The sequence below is a fragment of the Coregonus lavaretus genome, assembly GCF_964263955.1.
Source record: "Coregonus lavaretus genome assembly, chromosome: 3".
Lineage (NCBI taxonomy): Eukaryota > Metazoa > Chordata > Actinopteri > Salmoniformes > Salmonidae > Coregonus > Coregonus lavaretus.
The window spans coordinates 19,392,739-19,400,394 of record NC_139990.1 but is presented as its reverse complement, the minus strand read 5'-3'; the positions used below and the strand labels follow the sequence as shown (position 1 = coordinate 19,400,394).

Below are 7,656 nucleotides of genomic sequence, written 5' to 3'. Positions count from 1 at the left end.
CTCTTGGTAAATAGTGTGGTCTACAGCTTATCATAAGATACTCTACCTCAGGCGAGCAAAACCTCGAGACTTCCTTAGTATTTGATTTTGTGCACCAGCTGTTGTTTACAAATATACACAGACCGCCGCCCCTTGTCTTACCAGAGTCAGACGTTCTGTCCTGCCGATGTAGCGTATAGCCTGCTAGCTGAATGTTATCATTGTTGTCGTTCAGCCACGACTCCGTGAAACATAAGATATTACAGTTTTTAATGTCCCGTTGGTAGGATAACCGTAATCTTAACTCGTCCATCTTATTCTCAAAAGATTGAACGTTGGCTAGTAGGATTGATGGGAGAGGCAGTTTACTCGCTCGCCGTCGGATCCTTACAAGGCACCCGGATCTGCGTCCGCGATATCTCCGTCTCTTCCTCACGCGAATGACGGGGATCTGGGCCTTGTCGGGTGTCTGTAGGATATCCTTCGCGACCGCCTCGTTGAAGAAAAAATCTTCGTCCAATGCGAGGTGAGTAATCGCTGTCCTGATATCCAGAAGCTCTTTTTGGTTATAAGAGACGATGGCAGAAACATTATGTACAAAATAAATACAAATAACGCGGAAAAACACACATAATAGTACAATTGGTTAGAGGGCTGTAAAACGGCAGCCATCTTCCCGGCGCTGTTCTATTTCTATATTTCTATAACAATTGGCTATACTGATGGTTTTCACATAACCTGCTTTCTGGAATGCCCCTCTGGTTCTCCTAGAGTTCTTTGAGTGATGTCATGTTTAAGCTGAATGAATAGCTAAGCAAAGGGATTGATAGTGAGGCCAGTACACTTACATTACAGGTCCTGAAAAACTTGGAGGCATCTTCACGCAGGTACACAGGAAGTGCACGAAGGACGAGGGCCCGTCTCATATTTACATCACGTTGTTCCTACATGGACAAAAAATATCCATTACAATAATAATTACACAAATATCAAAAACATTCATTGTACACTAATTATAGTAAAAATGAAAATGTTAAAAGATAAGCAAGTTAGTTATTAACAAGCAAAGCATCAAAGTTGTGTGCTTATAGATCTGCTATTTCTGTTGTTGTTCTTTGTATTTAACAAAGTATTAATAAAGGGTTCAAGTGATCAACTGTTGACCCCACAGTTGAGATAAAAACATTTAGAGAAATAGCAAAAGAATGACTGTGGAAACACATAAAATAAAACCAATTATTAGTGTAACCCTCTCACCAGGCTCGAATTTGACTCTCACGATATTACCTTATTTAGAATATCTGAACAGCATGGGATATTAGGTGAGAAGGACATCTCCAATAAGAATCCCTATTGTAAACTTGCTAGGGTGAATGACAAATAGGGTATTAACTTCAGATAGAATGATTATAGACTTGGTTATTGTTATAAGGATATGCTTTCCCATGCATTAAATGAAACTGAAACAGTAAATGACTCCACCAATACAACAGACATAAGGTTCAAGATCTATATTAATCAAATGTTCAATGTATCACATCAAAAGAAATACAAATTATAAACCCCAATGATTTTTCCACAACCCCATGTCCAAATTATTTGCAAGCTTGCTTAAACCCTGGGCGCGCGTTGGAGCTCATAAAAAAAATGACGACATACATAAAGTCCCGAAGTCCACCTCACATTTGTAGTTACTCACTACTTGTAGATAATGCCTCAGCAAAATATAGTAGTTCCGTGCAGGTGTCCTCACAAGATCCACAGCGAACACAGCTATCAATGCAGCCAGTACTCGGTAGCAGCAACAGACATCCGTTGGAAACCCGAACTGATCGTCACAAGCAATTCTCTCCAAGTCTTGCACGATGCTAGGCTAACCTCTAGGATGTCGAATGTCTCCACAATGCGACGGCAGCTTCAGTCTCCACTTGGTCTTTCTTAACTAAATAATAAACACTCTCTTATAGAAATAAAATCTGTAGGTATGGTTTTGTTCTCTCTATCATTTCCTTTGGTCGTTTTTCCTTCACCAACCCCACTAACGTCTCTCCTCTCCCTTCTTTCAACTTTTCCCTCCCTTTTCTTTCCCGGCAACCAGTCCACTCTCCCATTGGCCACAACTTAACAAGTTAGCTCATTGGTCAAAACTTTAACGAGATACGTGGGAAATGTAAACTTAAAAGTAAACCAACCTATTCACTTGTACATTTTTTAAAAACATTGCTTCAAAAGAAATGCATTAATGACATTACAAATCAGGAGCTATTCGATCACCTTTTAAATCTAATACCAATGAATTATAACAAATACACTCTATACTTGGTTTTAGCAATGTATTACATTAGTAACACTATTTCATAATACATCCTACCTGAACTGTTAAAAGGATTTCGAGATGATCTCACAACCACACACTTGAGCCTAGGAAGAAATACAAACACAGGCCTGGTTAGCATCATGATAACACACTCACATTATGTTGTTTAGCATTGTTCGTTTCACGCTAGCACACACGTACACACAGCTCGATAACGTAAAATATTTACTGTGTAAGGCAGACACTTATTGAAATAAGTATACTCACAGTACGCACTTGCATTACCGGCGAACAGCGAAAACTCATGGACCTTCCTCCACCGTCAATGTCCCGGGCAAACATGCATTATGGGAAATCTAGGTCATCCAGGAAACCTGCTGATAACGTTACACCGTTGTAAGATGAAGTAACGTAACGTATTTGTCACATATTTAACAACTTCTAAAGTTACAATTACTTGGATTTTTAAACTATTTACAACAAATATTCACTGTGCACATTGTACAAATGTATTCCCAGTTCCACATTTAAGACTATCGAAATTCAATTTTTAAAAAAACAACAAAAACAACATTAGAGTTACTTACCAAATCAGAGGTGATGATAAGATGGCGCTTAAGAAAACGAAGGCAATAAGACTAATGATAAAAACGGAGGTGGTGGTGGTTTCAAGCGGGCAGCATAAAAGTGCGCATTGCAAACAAATTAAAACAAATTAAACTGTGTTCCACATCCACACGGGCGGCCCAAACATCCCCGCATCAAGGCAAATTCAAGATGGCTGACTCAGCTTTCCTGAGGGAGAGATGACCCACCCACCAGAACGTCATGACGTCGATAACGTCATGACACTACCTAAACTTTTTTGAGCGTTCCACACAAATTACCTATAAAATATTGAGCCCTCTTCAATTAAAGTGGCATAAATCTCAACAGAGCTCAACACTTTATAGTTTGGTCAACTGCATAACGACATTTGACTGTTATGACCTTATTACTTATGAGCTAGTACAACTGTTTGGGATTACAGTGCAGTGGTTTACCAGGAGGCATTTAAAAATGGCTTTCTTCCGGACACCTTTAATGAGGATTTGATATCGTTGATCCCTAAAAAGGATAGAGATAAGACTGAACCTGTGAATTTTAGAGCTATCAACTGTCTTGTTTTGTACGCTTTGTACAAAATAATAAAATGCAGGACGACAGGATATTTATAAACGTAGCTCTTTATTAACTAGCTATAACTTGCATGTCCATGTGTCTCTGGCCATGATCATCTTAGAATGACCTCACCACCTGGGTGGTCTTAACCAATCATTGCACAGTATGATGCATCCAATTACAATTCAGTATGGTGACACATATGAATATTACATCCCCCTTCTTTTAAAAAAAAGAAAAAATATGTGGAACAATAAAGCGTTTCTTTTGAATATATGCTCTGTAGTTTGAACTCGAGGTAAGTAACCATTTAAACTGCACCAACTGCATCAACATAACAGACAAACAATGATTCAGCATATTGTTATTTTTAGAACAAATATTTCTCAGCAACTCAGCTTTTCACTGTAGCAATGACATCTCAACATATCAAACAAATACAATACCAAAGCATTTCAAGTTAACTTTCAATAACAAGTTTACAGTCTGGAAACTCTTTTAGGGCAGCGATCCGCCTACACCCTTTGACATTTCACAGGTCTAGGACAGCTCTAGGCTTGACCTCTCTTCCTGACCTTGTGTGATATGAAGCTGAGCATGCTTCTGTGTCAGTCAACAGTTCTTGTGGTGTTGCAGGTAAGTATGGTGTATGTTGTGTTGTGTCTGTGTTTAGTCCATCCCGTTCTCTTTCAGGGGAACAGTTCATCTCGTCAGTGTGTTGTTCTTTTGTGTTCAGTAGGTGACGACGATTGCGGCGGTACACCGCTCCTTCTGCGGTGCGAACGTGATATGAACGTTCAGTGTCAGCTGGTTGGATGACGACTGCTGGCTTCCAGTAGCCATGCTCCTGGATTCTAACTGACTCTCCGTCGTTCAGTGGTGGCAGTGGTCTGGCTGACCTGTCGTAGTATCGCTTTTGCTGTTGTTGTCTCTGTGCACGTTTTGCATGCACTTCTTTGTAGCTGACGACCTCAGGTTGCAGCTGCTGGTTGGTGCTGGGAAGGATTGAGCGAAGTCTGCGGCTCATCAACAGCTGGGCTGGTGATTTGAAGTTGTCAACTGGAGTGTTGCGGTATTCAAGGAGACTGAGGTAGGGGTCTCTCTTGTCTGCTTTTGCTTTGTCCATGAGTGATTTAGCGATCTGCACAGATTTTTCAGCAAGGCCATTACTTTGAGGGTAATGTGGGCTTGTGGTGACGTGTGTGAACTCCCATGCTTTTGTGAAGGATTCAAACTCATTTGATTTGTAACAGGGCCCATTGTCAGATATTAAAGTCTCTACAATGCCATGCCTGGCAAAGGCTGCTTTCAGCTTGTGTATCACAGCTGCAGATGTGGTGCTGTGAAGCTTGTCGAGTTCGAAGTATCTGCTGTAGTAGTCCACTGTTATAATGTAGTCCTCGTTGTTCCACGTGAACAGATCGGTTGCCACGACCTGCCAGGGTCGGTCTGGGATACGGTGAGGTAACATTGGCTCTTTGGTGTTTGAGGGGCGTCGTTCAAGACAGGTGGGGCATTTACCAACCATGTCCTCTATTTGTTTGCACATTCCGGGCCAAAACAAAATGTCCCGTGCTCTCTGTTTGCACTTTTCCATGCCCATGTGTCCAGCATGGATCTTTGTCAAAATCTCTTCTCTGAGACTGGTAGGAATGATGATTTTCTCTCCTTTGAAAATTATTCCGTTGATCTGTGACAGTTCGTCACGATGGTTCCAGAACTCTGAGACGCTCTGAGGGCATTTTCTCCTCTCCTCAGGCCATCCTGACTGTATGACTTTCCTCAGCTGTGTGAGTTGTGTGTCTTTTTCTGTTTCTGCTCGGATCTCCTTCAGTTTTGTGTCACTAACTGGTAAGTTGCTGTACACAGTGTGCACCTGCATGTCCATGCCTTCACTGAGGCTGCTGTCCTTGTAGGTAAGAAACTTCCTGGAGAGTGTGTCTGCGACAGGGATGTCTTTGCCTGGACGGTGAGTGATTGTGAAGTCGTATTTTTGTAGTTGAAGGATCATTCTCTGTAGCCTTGGCGGGGCTGCGGCTAACGGTTTCCTCATGATTGACTCGAGGGGCTTGTGGTCTGATTCCACAATGACTTGTCGTCCATAGACATACTGATGGAAACGCTTACATCCGAACAGAATGGCGTACAGCTCCTTTTCGATTTGAGCGTAGTTGATTTCACAGTCTGTGAGAGATTTGGAAGCGTAGCCGATGGGTTTTCCTTCTTGCAGTAGCACTGCCCCTAGTCCATACTTTGACGCGTCCACCTGGAGTCTGAGCTCTTTGTTGGGGTCGTAGTAGGCAAGGATTGGTCCTGGTTCTCTCGTGATCAAGTCTTTCACTTTCTGGAAAGTGATGTCGTGTTGGTTGTCCCAGAGGAACTCACTGGACTGCTTTAGCAGCTGACGCAGGGGTGCATTAGCATTGGAGAGGCTGGGTGCGAACTTGGCTAAGTAGTTGACCATGCCAAGCACTGTTTCCAGCTCTGCGCGGTTCTTTGGTGGCTCCATTTCCTTTATGGCTGAGATCTTCTGCGGATCTGGCTTGATTCCATTCGCTGTGAGAAGATGTCCGAAGTAGCTGACCTCTGTAGCGCCGACTGTGCTCTTCTCGGGGTTGAGCCGGACTCCTCTCTCGCGGGACCTTTGCAGCATCGCGTTGAGGTTTCTGTCGTGTTCCTCTTTGGTTCGACCATAGACAAGGATGTCGTCCACAATTGCCACGACTCCGTCGAGGCCTTCGTACACCTCGTCGATCTTTCGCTGAAACTCGTCTTGGGCTGAGATAATCCCAAAAGGCAGGCGACGGAACCTGTAGCGTCCAAACGGTGTGTTGAACGTTGTGAGCTTAGATGACTCTTCTGTGAGCTTGATAGCCCAGTAGCCTGATCTGGCGTCCATGACACTGAAGTAGCGTGCACCCGCTAGCTTGTGTGTGATGCCATCTAGCGTCGGTAAGGGGTAATGGGGGCGTTTGATAGCCTTGTTCAAGTCTCTTGGGTCGAGACATACTCTGAGCTTGCCTGTGCGTGGTTTCTCCACCACCACTAACGCGTTGACCCAATCCGTCGGTTCTGTAACCTTGGTGACGATGTCAGATTGCTCCATGCTCTCCAACTCTTTCTTCAGACGGGCGCGGAGAGCAAGTGGAATCTTTCTCGGTGGGTAGACCACAGGGGTTGCGTCTGGGTCAAGGTGAATGGTACATTCTCCTGGGAATAGTCCTATTCCTGTAAAAACATCAGCAAACTCCTCCATGACATTCTCTATCTCTACTGGCGCTGTCACTGATAAAACTAGCTTGATAAGGTCCATGTCTAAACATGCTTTAAGACCTAGCACTGCAGGTGCTCGAGTGTCAACAACGTAAAAGTCCAACATCATGTCCCTTTCCTTGTATTTGCATTTGAGAGTGCATGTGCCTTTTACTGGGAGCTGTTCACCACCATAACTAGTCAGTCTGCGCGTGGTGGGCTGTAGCTCACACTCAGATGTCAAGCTTCTGTACTTACTCAGAGGAATAATGTTTACTTGTGCACCAGTGTCTAGTTTGAATTTTAGCTCTGTGCCTTGTCTTCCTATCTCAATGTCAGCAAAGGCTTGCTCTGTCTCTGATATCTGACTTTTCTGTGTCACTGAATCAATAAACAGTTCATCAGCATTTGACTCTTTGATTGACATTTCATCTTCACTCACTGTATGTACTGTTTTTCCACGGTAAACTCTGCACACTTTTGCAAAGTGATTCCATTTTCCACATTTAGTACACTGTTTGCCTTTAGCTGGGCAATTCCCCTGTTCGCCATGCACTTTGTATCCACAATATCCACATGTTTTGGGGCGTTTGGAGTCTGTGTCGCTCTGTTTTGGAGTTCTGTCTGTCTCCGTTCTGAAACATGCTCTCTGGGCACTGGAGGTGTGCTTTGATGTCTGCCTGACTGCGTGCACTGTTTGTTCACGTGATGCGCTCGTGCTGCCGCCTGAAATGGTTTTCATCTGAACCTGTGCTAGCTCGTGAGATCTGGTTATGTCGATAGCTTTGTCCAGCGTTAACTCTGATCCAACATTCAAAAGTTTCTCTCTCACTCGCGGTGAGTGTATTCCAAATACAATACGGTCCCTGACCATCTCATCCTTGTTTGCATAATCACAGTCTTTCACAAGCAGACGCAGCTCAGTGACAAACTGTTCAAACGATTCG

General features: G+C 43.4%; 1 long non-coding RNA gene across 3 annotated transcripts; it reads right to left on the bottom strand.

The window, feature by feature from the left end:
• Positions 1–588: 588 nt before the first annotated feature.
• LOC311114706 lies at positions 589–3,321 on the bottom strand. Of its 3 annotated transcripts, none has more exons than XR_014611141.1 (4): positions 2,884–3,321; positions 2,351–2,673; positions 1,679–1,921; positions 589–923 (listed from the first exon to the last, which is right to left on the bottom strand). It is a non-coding gene; the product is annotated as an uncharacterized lncRNA (long non-coding RNA). The 3 variants fall into 3 exon arrangements; XR_014611143.1 differs by having other exon boundaries at positions 2,351–2,670; XR_014611142.1 differs by lacking the exon at positions 1,679–1,921.
• Between the last annotated feature and the right edge of the window lie 4,335 nt (positions 3,322–7,656).